Raw genomic sequence first — 14,580 nt, 5'->3', positions numbered from 1 at the left:
CCTAACTGTGAAGATACAGGAATCCAGGTGTGCTGGCTTCATTTGAGATTTTAGCTTGAAATTAATGAGAATTTAGTTTCTTATTCCTACTTTTATTTTTTTAATTTTTTAATTTTAATGCAACCTAATTACAATTCCGTAAAGATGTACAAACTCCAACGAAAATCACAAAAGAGAAACAGAGTAGTTCCTCCAACAGAGGAACAGAGAGGGAAAACTCATGCTGTTAGAAGCCAGAGATCCTGTATTTCATGGGATGTACCAGTTTGCACAGTGCTTGGCAAAGTTTACATAGCATTGGTGAAGATCTGCTGTGAGCTGTAATATGGGGACAATGCGACTGCCAGAGTTCAGTTTCCAACTTGTCCTGAGGGCTTTTTATGCTTATATATGCCCCACCTGAAAATGTGCTTAACTAAAAGGCTAGTACTTACAAATGACATTCAGTCAGCATTTTCACACGATTAACTTGCCAATTAAAAATGGGCTTGGTACTGCGTGTAGAAGTTAACTTAGATACTCCTAGCTTGGGCAGAGAGTTGCTTTCAGGCAGGGTGAGGCCAAGTCTGATTTTGTAGGAGGTGTTGTGCCTGCTTTGAGAGAGACGCTGTGACTCCCTGGGGAGCTGGCACAACCTCAGCCGAGGACTTGTTGCCCTTGGCCCTTTTCCCGGCATTGCAGGCAGAGGCAAGAGCACTGCTGGCAAATAGGAGTATGACTTGTCCCCAGTGAATGGCAGTTTACCGGGGTTTCTTTCACTTCCCCTGCTCTTACTTGGTGCTACGTATAATGGGTTCAAAAAAAATAATAATAAAAATAATAATTTCCATCATTTTAAAATCTTTAAAATAATTACTATGGGCATAGCCTAATTATATGTTGGTTCCACTGCAAGAGGAAAAGTATATGTCTGGAATTTGATGACTGTACAGCTCAAGAAAAAAGATTTACAGTGTTTTAAGTATATTAATTATATACTTTTATATTGAGAGGAGATAGAAGGCATCACAAGATGCTTTTCCTCTAGGTGAAGTAAAGGCAGAATAAAACAGCTACTTGTCCTTGGAAAAGCACATCTGTGGTGGTTTTGGATGTGTTGTTGGATTGTGAGTTTTTTTGTGTGTTTTTGTTTGTTTGTTTGTTTGTTTTTGTGTGTGTGTGTGTTTAAGGGGAAAATGCTTATCTTCGATATTACAAGCATGAACATATCTGGAAAATAATAAATTGTTTTGGTGTGATGTACATATAAAATACACATTAGTATGGCAACAAATTGGATATTAATTGAATCTAATTAGACTTATGCATATGACATTGTTAAATTTGTCCAAATAATTTTGATAACTGAATAAAAATTAGATGTTTGTCCTTTACACATATTATGTCTGACATTTGGTTTATGTATTTATACATTAACATGTGAGATGTTGTGACATAGAGGGTTACCTTTTTGACTTCCCTACATAATAATGAAAATTAAAATTTCTGGACAATCATAAAACAAAGCTTGATTATTTTAAACAATTGCAACAATTAATTTTGGTCTGTACTAATATTATGAATTAGTCTGAATAATAATGAGGAAAATTATATTTCCCTATCACTGTTCAAATCAAATAGCAATACAAGTTCTCCCTGTGGCACCTGTGTAGATATCACTCGTCAACACCTCCTACTGTTTGTGATAGCTGTTAGGGCCTTATCTTCTGTACAAGATGAAACTTGATTCATTTACATTTTCCCTTTTCAAAGTAACAAGTAGTAAAAGCCAGAAAATCTCTGAGATTTTTTTTTTTTTACATGTTCCCTGTCTCTGTCATTCATGCCTTTCTACTTTAAGTTACACATAAAAATCAGATTTTCTAAAGGAAATAAGCTGAGAAGGAACTCCCTGCTGACTTGTCTCTGACCACATGACTGCATTTGCTTTGTTTTGCTTTGCTTTGCTTTGCCTAACAACATTCTCCAGAGCTTTTCAGTGGAGGGATTACATTTTTTATGTTTTTGTAGCATCTTTGATGCTATTAGTGCTCCTGTAATACAAATAATCAATAATATTTATGTGATTTAAATATCAAGAACTATATTCTATAATATAATATATTCTAATCTGTATTCTAATAAATATTCCAGACAGTAATTTTACTACTCTCATATGGTATATTACCCCTAAAGGTTACATTAAACCGTGGAAAAGGTCCATACCATAGAGCTTTAAAGTTCCTCTTTGGCGTTTTAGGCAAATGGTAGCTCTTTTGTTTACATGGGATTTTCATTCTGCATACCCTGCCTTGCTGTATTTGCTATTTTAAAATAATGTAAATAATTCATAGAGATAGAGGTCTAACAGCAGCAAGTAACATTCAGTGTCAACTAACACAGATTAACTCATGTAGAAAGAAACAAAAATGAAAAAAGTATATGTAAAACCTGCTATGGTGAGGGGGCTCCCTGCAAACCATCTTTCTCAGCTCTCAGCTCTGTTGTTATGATGATTAAAGCAAAAATGAGGTCCTTTAATTTTATCTTTGTTGATGACAAAATTCAGAAGATGAATTTTGACAATTCATTACATTCATTACAAATTCAGTAAACTGAGCTGGCAATGTGCACCAGCAGCCCAGAAAGCCAGCCATATCCTGAGCTGCATCAAAAGAAGCATGGCCAGAAGGTCAAGGGAGGTGATTCTCCCCATCTACTCTGCTCTTGTGAGATCCTACCTGGAGTGCTGTGTTCATCTCTGGGGCTCCCAGTATAAGAAGGACATGTAACTGTTAGGGTAACTCCAGAGGAGGGCCATGAGGATGGTTAAAAGGGCTGGAATACCTCTCCTATGAAGATAGGCTGAGGCAGTTGGAGTTATTCAGCATGGAGAAGAGAAGGCTCCAGGGAGACCTTATAGTGACCTTTCAGTACCTACAGGGGACCTACAGGAAAGCTGGGGAGGGACTCTTTGTCAGGGATTGTAGGGATAGGATAAGGGGGGGTGGCTTTAAACTAAAAAGAGAAGGTTGCCAAGAGAAATTGTGGATGCCCCATCCCTGAAATTGTTCAAGGCCAGGCTGGATGGGGCCTTGTCCAGCCTGATCTAGTGGGTGGCATCCCTTGCAATGGCAGGGGGTTTGGAGTTAGATGATCTTTAAGGTCCCTTCCAACCAAAGCCATTCTATGATTCTTTGATTCTAAAAGAGTATAGTTTTAGATTAGGTATTAGGAATAAATTCTTCTCTCAGTGGTGAAGCACTAGAATAGGTTGCACAGATGAGAATCTGTGAATGCACCTTCCCTGGAAATGTTCAAGGCCAGGTTGGACAGAGCTTTGTGCAGCCTAGTCCATAATGAGTTGTCCCTGTCCATCTGGGGGGGGAGGGGGGGGTTGGGGTGGAACAAGGTGATCTTTAAGATCTCTTACAATCCAGGCCGTTCTATGATTATTCTATGATGACAGACTGCAGAAGGCAGATGCACAACCATAGGATGCCTGTTCTACAGTTAGCTTCTGTTGGCAGAGGTCTCTAAGTGAATGGTGGTGAGCCTATTGTGTCTCAGCATAAATGCTTTACCAGACTTCTTCAGAGAGCAGGATTTTTAAATCAATCACAAACTTCTGTGTTAACCATTCCTTCCTGCAGCAAATTTCTCCTTCTGTCAATAGTTGTGACACTGTCTTTCTTCAGTCAGTCTCCATGAAAGACCCATTTACTGACCACTGTCAATGATGTATCTTTGGTTTGTGTATCCAGTGATGTAGACTCTGTGTTGTCTTGAATATTTGATTAGTTTGCAAGACTCTATAGCTAATGCTATCTCAGAGACATGTCTCAGAGACTGGTTAGGAATGATACTACACACCTCGTGCTTCAACTTTTTCAGTTCCACTTAAAATTGGAACCTCAATCTGGTAAGCCATCCTATGCTAGCTACAGGCCCACAACACATTGTGAAAGACCACGTTTTACTCCTTTCATGTGTAACAAATGTGACTTCAAGATCATACAAACTTGACTACTACCTTTTGTTTTGAAAATGTATTGGTAAGCCTGGAAATGAACAAGAATAGGAGAAAAGCAGATCACAATTAATTTAAGATAACATATGGTAGCAGCAATATATTTCTATCAATATTGATTAAATAACTCAATAAGACTACTGAATTGTTTTTATAGGAGCAAAAGAGTGTCAGGTATTTAAAAAGCACTCATCATCTGCCTGACATTCAAAAGGCTGACACACTCAAGGAAATCTTTGTCCTTATTGTCTCCAGACTGAGTAAATGGCATTAAAATGGTCAGCCCAGAACAGACTGTCATAATATAAGGCTACAAAAGACCTTGACAGGGTCAATGAGTCGAGCTCCTTGTTGCTGTAAGCAAAAACGTCAGAGGTGTTTTTTCTACAAAGTTATCAAGTTCCCATCTCCTAATAATTAGATGTGTTGGTTGCTGTCCTTTAATTATAACCTCATTGACACTGCAGGAAACTGATCCTTTCTTTGTTTACATTGTTTTAATTCACTGGAACATAGTACAAATTTGGGTGGAACATGCACAGGTTCCTCTCTTTCAATTACTGTAATAAACCTCTCCTAGTACTTACTGTAACAAAATGTTGTTAAAATGTATGTTACAAGACCAGAGGATTTCTGTTATAATTTATGGAAACAGTATACAATCACCAGATAGAATATTTCTGTAATAGGAATCTGATGTGTTGTAATACAGCTTTGTAAGACTTTGAGATTTTGTTCTTAGTATTAAATAACTTCTTCACAAATCACTGATGATATTTATGAAACAAAGACAAAAAACATCATTGAGCCTAGATATAAAACAGTTGTTTTTAGAGGGAAACTGTCTTACCAGGCTGGAGGAAGCTGTTTCTCAGAGGATCTCCGTCACACTAATAGGCAGCCCTTGAAGAGTCCTCCTGGCTAATGTTAGGGAAAAGTGAGATTTACAGTATATAAGCACTATTTTTTCATCTCTTTGATTTTCCTGTTTATATATATAGTTTCTGATTGTGAGGGTAAATAGAAGTCTGAATTTAAGAAATCAGAGTTTCCAAAAGGAAATAAATGTCAATTCTGATTTCAATGAGGCTGATTTATTAAGTGTGTTATATTCCAAAGATTTATTGGCCTGGAGCAGCACTGGACTTCAACTATGTGATGGAAAGGGTATAAAGCCTGACAGCCTCAAGATGCTTCAAAGTGACCAAAAGAGACAGAGGCAAAGATTTTCCACTTTTGGTTTCCGTTATTTAGTGCTCTTTCAGGGAACTTTCTAAAACAGAGGTTCAATGATCTGACTTATCTTACAGGCAATATCACTTAGCTTTGAGTTTCTTTCTTCCTTTTCACCTTAATCCATCTGAGGGAAGGGGAAGTTTCCATCCCAATATTTTTATTTTTTTTATTTACTCAGACACATTTATTCCTCATTTAAAACTTTCAGAAAGGTTTGGTCACCTATTGCCCTATTTTCCATAGTACTTTTCCTAAATCATTCTCACTGTTTTTCTTTCTCTCAACATTTTTCTATTGTTCCCCATTCCCTTTTCATGTTAAACTCAGGATCCTTCAGTGCTAACAAGATTTACCCATCCATTTAAGTCTGGTTCCCTTCACTCCCTTTCATGCACCTGCTTTACTTCACTTAATCACCTGTTTCCTAATCGATTGCTTTGTCTCTTTTTGATGTCTTGCTGGAAAGTTCTCGTACTCTTTTCCATCAAACTTCCTCTTGTAGAGAGAAAGTTTCGCCTCTGACTTTGGATGATACCTTCTCTTTTTCCCTTTTCCCAAAGTCACAAATCATATAAACTGCTGTTTTCATTGGTTTGCCTGTGAGTTTTTTAAAACAATGAAACATCTTTTTTGATTGAAAAAAAAAAATAATTGGATGTTATAACATTTGGTAGGAGAATATGCTTCAAATAAGAGATATTTCTGTGGCTGGGTTTATTCGATGACAACATTTTTTCCTGTTTGAGAGTTTAAGGCAGTGTGCTGTATTATGCTGGTTTGCTGTTCATTAATTCTGACATGATCAAAGACCACAAAAAAGGGTGAGGTAATATAGAAAGAAAAAATATATATATATTAGAAAATATAGTTAATTAGATTTTTTCATTTAAGCACACAGAAAGTGTTTTTCACTGAGAGTGAATCCCCCACTTTGTCTAGTGCATTAATCTGTCACTCTGCATGGGGTATAAAGTATTACTGCTGAAACTAAAAGAAAGGTTATTTTCTGAGCTGCACAGGACACTCAGCCAAGCACTAAAACTAAAAAGTAACTCTAAGTTATGGCTAGGTACATGTATAAATAACAAAGCAAACTACCTGTATCTCAGAAATTCATAGCTGCATTTTTTTATCTTATCATGAAAGTTGTTGATGGACAAATCTTCATACAAGTTGAAGTAAGTTACAACCTTCCAAATAAAGGTACTCAGAAGTTTTGATTCCCTTTCTTGTTAGTTTATGTTGTTCTATAGTAAATAGGCTGGATCTTAACTTTATGCTTTCTTTTTAGTTGCATAATATAAATGAACTACTAGAAAAGAACAGAAGTGACTCTATTATTAACGTGCAATTTCTTTGGGCAGTGAAGAGCCCTTCCCCTCCAGAGCCTTCCAAAGAGGTTGATACAGGATTTTGTCTTATTTATTGCCCTCTGAAGCAGTCAGGAATCTCTGATTAGCCAAGCCAGATTTCTTTGATAGTTCATATTATTAATATTCATATGAATATGATAGTTCATGTGATAGTTCATACTGGGACTCCATGCTATGTAGCCAAATGACAGAATAAATGCCAAGAAAGGAAATTACATTGGTAGCATAGCAAAGTGTTAGAAAGCTCAGTTAATATCTCAAGTCATAGATTCCATTAATATTGAATAGATGTCCATGTATGTTTGCTACTGTTGAGTTTTAGTCACCATTACTGAGGTAAACACTTCCCTCTTCCGCAAAGAAAATAAGACATAAGCCCTTTCCTTTCATTTATGCCAAAGTGTCATAACTTTCTCTTTGACATCTGCTTGTTTTACTGGTTAGATTCACATTTGCTCACACAAACTTGCTTAGCATGAACCCACAAGAATAACCCAGTTATATTACCCAGAAAATGCCCATGTATTTTGTCCCCTTTCCCATCCCAAATCTTCTAATATATATGTATATATATATATATGAAATCTGACCACAGAGATGATGGTAACCATCAGTTTAAAAGTACTATCAATTTTGTAGTCTGTCTGAGCAGTACAGCATTCTGCTTGGAACTGAGGATTATTTTCACCTGCCAGATAAGTAAAGCAGATCCACAAGGACCAAATAAATACTTCCTCATTCAGTGTCTCATTGGGATCTGTCAAGAAATTGACAAGTGAAACATGTACTTGACAAGTGTATTTCATGATTCACACACAATTGCAGAGCATATTTAACTAAGATTTCAGGTAGACTAATCCTGTAAAAGAGGTCTATATAAAAATTAACAATACTATCTGTATTACAGGTCAGGTTCTTCAATCTATAATTGTCTGCTCTCCCATTCCTTATTACATACCTTGTGCATTTTCTTTCTGTTTTAAATGCATGGTAAGTGCATGGTTATAACAATTTAATGACTTTTTAAAATATATTTTAACATTTAATGTCATTAATGGCAAAAGATAATCCTGTAACATATTTTCATAGCAATCTTAAAATCTCTTAAATATTTTGTATCATAATGGAAGATGTGGTGAAAATATACATATATATTTAAGCTACAAATATTTTTCCTACTCTTATGTTTTCTTTCTTTCTTATGCAGATCACACTGTATTTATTCATACTTTATTTATACTCTGTCAGACTTGCTGCAAATGTTCTTTAGGAATTAATCTTGAAAGACAAGTTTATAGTTATTGGGTAAGTACCCCAAAAGTATAGATGCACTATTTGAATATTTTTTTGATGGTCAGGTAATAAGCAAATAGCATAGGAAGCATGCTAGAACAGACCAAGATAACAGACAGAGCAGGACACCAAGTAAAAATTATAAAAGTAGGTAGGTAGGTAATGATTTTCCCAAGCATCGCAACAGGCTGATTATTTGCAACTTGGGGAGTACATGAGCTCAGTATATTCTGTGACCCTATAGATTTTACTTCCATGAAGTTCTTCAGTTTGTCCTTTGATCTGTACAAACTTCTAGTTTCTACAAAACACTGTCATTATAGTGACATCCTGCATGAAACAAACAAAAAAAAATCAAAATGTTTTGAACCAACAATCTGCAGATTCATCTGATGTCACTGCTTCTACTACTGAGAGAGACAATGAACAACTGATGCCTATTCACCCTTCCATGCCACTCCCCATATTTTATGGCTTTATCATATATCCCCTCAATTGCTAGTTTGCCAAGCTGAAGTCTCCTAAACTGTGTAATTGGAAGTTGTTCATACCTTTGATCATCTTTACGTCTTTTCTCTGGATCATCTACAGCTCTTCCATATCCTTTTTTGAGGTGGGAGGATGAGGACTGCACCGAACACTCATTCTGTGTAGATCAAGTGGGACCCTGATAATTAGAACAAATATTTCTCACATGAACTTGGGGTTTACATTTATCAAAACATTTAATTCTCTTGATTTCCTATTACAAGTCAGGATTTTAAATTCAAGATTGGCTAATGAATACTGCTTTTGGCATAGCAAATTAAAGTTTGTTTTTAAGTGATACAGCTCCCGGGAAACATATGTTTGCAAGCTGAGTTTGCCTATGCTGAAACCAGACAACATAGATCCAGTTCTACCTTTGAATGTTTAGATAATAATGACTCATGCTAATATAGGCTGTCTAGAACAGTTCAACTGCAGCGTACTAAAGAGTTTATTATAAAATATATTAAAAAGGGGCATATACACAAGTGAGTCACAGACCAGAGCAGTTCAACATGCTAACAAGCAATGCAAGTGAGATGTGTCATCCTAAAGGTGTAAATGCTCTGGTGATAGCCCAGCTGGGACCACTGAAAAGTATGGTATATGGTATAAGAAAAAGCAAGGAAGTCAGTGAAAGCACATGTGCTGAAAAAGGATACCAACCCTGTCTCTTTTCCATATTTGACATAGTTATTCAAAAAGTTATTTAGTGGAATTTCATCCCACACTTGTGGCAGGCCATTTATGAATGTAGACAGAGAAAAACTAGCCTGAGTCAGCTCTTTGTGTATGTAAGCAATGGAAGAAACAGACTCTTTTATTATTATTATTATTATTACTATTAATTTAATATAGTTCTGGTAGAATTATATTATTATTTTAAAATGTAATATATCATAGTTTTCCTAAGCATGATGCTTCAGTCAGCTAGGCTCCTCTTTCTTGAATAAAACCATTTGTTGCTTATATTTTACATGTGTATTTTTACTTCAGGCATTACTGTGTTTCTGGGATTTATTACTGGATATTTTACAAAATTAAAGCTGTGGCATGTATTTTTTACTACTTTCCTCCAATGGTACATAAGCTTCTGTTCCATATTAAACTTAAAAATTAATTCAGAGATTCCAAAGTAAACACATTTTAATGAGCATTCATTTATTTCTGTGCATCACTGAGAAAATGAAAGCAATGAAAAAGATGACACTTCAACACTATGACTGAAAATAAGAATAACACAGTGTAGGGATGCTTGAAGTTCACATTTCCTATCATGAATTTCTAATTTGGAACATTTGTTTCTTTTACCATGCTGCTATGACAACTAGAGAATTTCCCCCTTCTGTGTTCAGCAAGAAAGAAATTAAAAGTTCAGCTAATGCTTGGTTTTCCGTATTTTGGACTGGTGAATTATCTACAGCTTTTTAGGAGAGTTAACACAACCATCTCATTATGAGATCATATCCTGTGCCTGAGAAAATTTTACCAAATCAGTACAATTCTTCAAAAATATGTAGTGTCAACTAGAAAGTTTTTTTCTGAATAACTGTATAATATCTTTTAAAAAAACTCTTGAAATCACACTGAAATTCTAGAATATGTAATTGTTTACAATTTTTAAATGTGTAATGGAGACTTACACATCTTCTGTGCTGCAGTTTCTTTCCTGCAGAACAGGTTTGAGTTGTCATGAGTACTCCACCCATGCGTATATGAAAGATTAGCAATGAAAAAAAAAAAAAAAAGAAGAAAAAAATTTCAAAAATATAAGCTAGAAATAAATTAGTAAGTATAAGTCATAAAAGTCCACTTTGCTTTGACAGCACAGAGTCATGCTGCTTGAGCAGAGACAATGGAAAATGCTTTGAATCAGCGAAAAACCCTACTGATTTTCCCTATGTGCTTTGATGATGGGGTTATTTGTTGTACAGAGTTCAGCAGCTACATTATTACATCAAGTATTTCTGACCTTCCAAGAGAGACATAAATTGACTGAAATGAGTCAGGATTACATTTACTTCCCAATTCATGTACAAGTTACATGGCTTTAGAAGAACATAAATAACACTGCGCTAAGAGCTGTTGAATGTGTTGCAAGCAGATTTTGCAAGATACAGGAGTCATGCTGGAAAAGCTTGTGATGAGACAGGACCTACGCAGAGAGTTGTTCCTGGGAGAAGAGCAGATAACATTTGCAAGCTGTATGTGACGCATGGGGTCAACAAAGAGAGAAGCCATGTTGACGTGCTCCAAAATTTGAGACATCTCCATGAGGGGACAGACTGAGAGGGGGACCAAAAGAATGAGTGAGCCTTTACTCAGCACGTGTGATCTGACAGGTCTGGTCAGGTTGTAGATAAATCCTTTGAAACTGCAACATCCTTTTAAGGAATGAACAACTGACAATAAATGTATGGGAGGTACCACGTTGGAATCACACATCTCTTCCTTGCAATCAGTTCACGGCAGTGTGGCACAAGAAAGGGCTAGCCATAGTCCAGTTCTATGTAATGAACAACAAGACAACATCTCTTGAAGTTATCCAGCAGTGTACAGTGTGAGGGCTATGAGAATACTTACAATCAGACCTGTAGACTGATGCTCAGACCAGCATGACCCTGGGACTTGACTGTACCACTGAAGTCCATGTGGGTTTGGCAACTGACTTAGCAGAGTTAGGAACAGTTCCTAACCACCAGAAGTAGAAGAAACAAGGTCACATAATACAAGCTGTGTAAAATGTGGTTACCTTCATTTTTTTAGCCACTTCACCAGCAATAGACCACACAGTCCTTTAAGTCAATGCCTAATCTTCTTATAGTATTTAGAAATAAAGCATAAGATCTTACACAAGGATCCTGAAGAACCAGCACTTGAACTGGGGAGCAATATAAACTGCCTACTCAGCAGTATTTAGGAGGGAAACGTAGCGGTTCATCATTGCCTGTGAAGAGGATTAAGAAGCCATCTATCTGCTATTTGAATCTCATGTTCAAGGCAGATGATTAAATCAATCCTTTCTCATAAAATGTGAGAAGATAGAATTTAATCCAGACATTTGCAGTACTCAGGCTGCAGTACTTCCTCTATAGCACATATGCATTTAAATTCATCTTCTGCCTCATTTCTGCACCTCTCATGAGAGTGCCCAAGTTTATTAGGGGTTAACTATCTGCCAAGAGAAGTTAAGAATGGCTCTCCAAGAACCTGTTGTCTTTCCCACAATGCTGGGAGTTGAGAAAAACAATTTTGAATCCCCATTTCAAAGAACATAATATAAACTGTAAAAGTGTTTATCAGTAAATGGAGATGACCAACTCATCCTGTAAATCTGTGTTTTGTATGCCAAGAAATCTCTTACATAGACTTCAAGTAGTACCTCACAAAGCTGACTCAGGGTTTCTCAGGGCTGGATCTTGTCCTAATAACTTGTCTTTAACTCTTTTCCTCAGTCCTTGGGGAGTCTCAATGACAGAGGTGCAAACAACTTTTCATTACATATATTTGTAGCACTGTAGATTGAATGTTTTAAAAATATTGATCTATACATGATTATTTATTTTTATTAAGTGATTTCCAGTGCCTTGAGCATATTGAGGCTATGTTCATACTCCTTCACAAACTCCTGTATAAATACAAACCTCAGCAGGAGCACTTAGACTGTAATATGAACCACAGTTCAGCAGTTTTCTTTTGGGGAAAATAAAACAATAACAAGGCTATGATGTTTCTGATGTTTGAGTTAGCACATGGGGCCCATTAACAAAAGGAGAATCTGCTCCTATTGCCATATTGCTAGCTATCATACAGCTCAGTGCAAACCAGTTGTAAGAGATTTGAAATCTCTAAATCGTCTCTTGCTTTCTATTCCATAATGTCTTTATGGGCTTGTAGGCCTGTCCCTAGAGGAAAAGCCTGCACTGATTACAGTTCATCTATCAGCTGACACACTCTCCAGGACTTCTGATATTGTTGTCTAAACCCTAGGGATCTTCCTTTAAAGAGGAGATTCCTCCAGGAAATTTAGACCTGACCTTAGCAATTCATATAAATGGGACATATGGAAATACATGTCTTTGTTAACCTTTTGCCCTCCAGTGCACAACATAATGAATGCCACAAGAAAGACTATGAATTTGTCTACACTGAAACTTGTTATTGACTCTTAGAGCCAAGACACATCAACAGCCATTGCCCGTCTCTACCTTGTCTAGAAAGCAGTCTCATCACATCTTCTCAGTTTTTCTTCTCATGGAAAACAGAAATGGAAGCATGTGTATGCAGAGAAGGGAAGGGAGGAAGAAGTCTGGGCAAGAAAGTGATGGATCACTGATGCTGGATTTCCTATTTTTAGGTATGTCCTTGCAATGATTTTTCTACGATCCCTGAAGGATAGAGCTGAGCAAGGATTACACTAAAATTCACTGGTGCTTCTAAGCTCAGACTAGGTGGTTACTAGTGTGAGAGGAAGGAGAACAAGACAAGGTGTGGGTCGTTGTTGTTGTTGTTGTTTAATACACATATACATATAGGAAGTCTGTGTTTGAGAACTGATCAGAAGTGTCAGTTAAATTTCTTTTTGCTGGTCACAAGAAATCTGGAATTCCTTAGAAAAAAAAAAAAATATTTTCTGTCCTCCCTTCCTTTTGTCTGTTGATTATTATTTGTCCATACTTTTAAACATTTACACACCATTGGTACTATTTGCCATATTTTTGTTGGTTTTCATTTACTAACTCTGAAATCGGTGTACTGGGCACTCATGCTTTTAGATAAAGGAAGTTGCATCCTAGATAGATTGGCAAATTACTTACAGCTACAACCAGAAAAGGCTGTAGGGGAATATTTGATAATTTATGTGTCTACATGGGATCTCCAAAGCCTCCGTCACTTGTTGTCTGCCCTGACAGTAGCTGCATTCCTCCGTCATTACATTACCATCAATAAAGACCTGTCGGCACCTAAAAGTCTGACGCGAGGACTGCCTGTAATACCACTAAGCTTTTGTCATATATGTGCCTCCTGTCGTTTGCCAAACAGGGAATTGGGATCCAGGGATGGCTTTAGGCTTAGGCAAAACAGGAAACTGTCTAGGTCAGTAGGCTGCCAAGTAATCACAGTGCTGGTGGAGGCACTACTGCCAGCAGCAGTTTTGTGTGGGTGCCAGAGGAAGGGCATCAACATTTCCAGAAGTTGGTTAGGCTCAAGTGGCTGATCCTTGCCTTTTGCTTGGAGCATCTCGTATTGTTGCTCCAGTTGATGATGTCTTAAAAGGAGAGCAATTGCCTAGCCCTTTTCCCCACAAGCCACTAAGGTTTAACACCTGAATTCCAGGATTCCTTTCCAGCTTTTCTAATGGTAAGAAAGATAATGTCACAATAAATACCCCAAGAAAATATGTTAGTCACTGATATATCAGAAACAGTAAAAAAATCAGTCTCTGTAGTGAAATATGGGATAGCAATTAAGGACCAGACAGATCATGTCACATTTATGGAGGATATCAGTAATGATCAGAAGACCTTTAAAGGAATAGCAAAAAGATCTGCAGAAGAAACTATAGGACTAACTCAGTGGATGAAGAATACTGCAAGGAAGTGTTTGCACTGTGAGGTAGGATATTTTACCTGTACAGTCCTTTTTTGTACTGTTAGGCAAACAGAAGGCCAAGAGTTTGGTAATGTTCACTGTGGCTTGGTAGACATGGAGCAGATAGAAAAATTCATTAGCATTTAAGGGGCAGCAAACTGTTTTGAGCACAAAACTGAGATGACAAAAGAGACCAGCTAAATGATTTCTGTGGATTTCAAGCTCATTGCCACAAGGAAAGAAGATTGAGGGTAGTACTGAGATCAAGGAGCTTTTGATTATTACCATTGTAGTATTACCAGCATTATGAGAATAAATGTGTCCTTCACAGAAAGAGGGACAATATTTCATGTTTATAGAGAAAAGAATGCACTGCCTGAAATATATATACATATGTATATATATAAATTTCTCACAGATCTTAACAGTACAAAAATCAAATTCCACATACTAATATTTGGTTTGTTTGATACAATATATACTATATGGTACATTTTTTACTTACAATATTCCACATATAATGAAAGAAAAAAGCAAGTAAGTTTTCAT

Source organism: Aythya marila, assembly GCF_965140915.1.
Source record: "Aythya marila genome assembly, chromosome: 2".
NCBI classification, from domain to species: Eukaryota; Metazoa; Chordata; class Aves; order Anseriformes; family Anatidae; genus Aythya; species Aythya marila.
Note: the sequence above shows the minus strand (reverse complement) of the source record.